Source organism: Volvox carteri, assembly GCF_000143455.1.
Source record: "Volvox carteri f. nagariensis unplaced genomic scaffold VOLCAscaffold_112, whole genome shotgun sequence".
Lineage (NCBI taxonomy): Eukaryota > Viridiplantae > Chlorophyta > Chlorophyceae > Chlamydomonadales > Volvocaceae > Volvox > Volvox carteri.
In genome coordinates, this window is record NW_003307655.1 from 118,201 (window position 1) to 119,054 (window position 854).

Consider the following 854-nt stretch of genomic DNA (forward strand, 5'->3'; position numbering starts at 1 on the left):
GCGCAATATACGGTTCTTACTGCTTGGAACGTTGCAGGAGCATTGGTTAGTCCAAAGCATAGGACTTTGAATTGATACTGGCCGAGCCCCGGTGCTATGAAGGCCGTTTTCTCAATATCTTCTTTCGAGATGCGAATTTGGTTATACCCCTGCTGCAGATCCAGGGAGCTGAAAAGGTTAGCCCCTTGGAGCTGATCGAAGAGTTCGGTAATGTTTGGCATTGGATACCGTCCCTTGATCGTAAGTTTATTCAGAGCTCGATAATCAAGAACCATACGCAGGCCTTGCCCGTTAGCTTTTTCCACAAAGATGACGGGTGCGCCATAAGGCGACGCAGAAGGTTCAATGTAACCTTTCTGCAAAAGCTCTGTAACTTGTTTACGCATCTCTTGTTGCTCTAATTGAGTCAACCGGTACGATCGTTTTGCTGGCGGTACGGCTCCGTCGATGAGCGGAATTGTGTGACCAATGTCGCGATCAGGCGGAAGACCGTTAAGCTCTTCAAATACATCTTTGTATTCGTCAAGCAAACCCTTTAAAGTATTGTCAGGAATAAGTTCGGCCATATTTGTGTGTGTGCCTTTGGCCTTTGTTTCCTGTTCCAGCTCAGATTGTACTAACAAAAGATAGCTTCGTGCTCCTTTTGTTATTTTACGTGCCGCTGCTTTAGCCGACATCGTTTCAACTGTCGTCGCCGCATAGAGTGTCGCGGTGACGTAGTTCATGATAGTGATACCATCAAGGTGATCTTCAGCATTATTGTCCGAAGACCAAAAGGAAGACTTGAGCGTCCAACTGTCTGTGGGCGACTTGTGGAGCGTAAGCGTCCGCGTTTGGAAGCACATCCGCGCTTG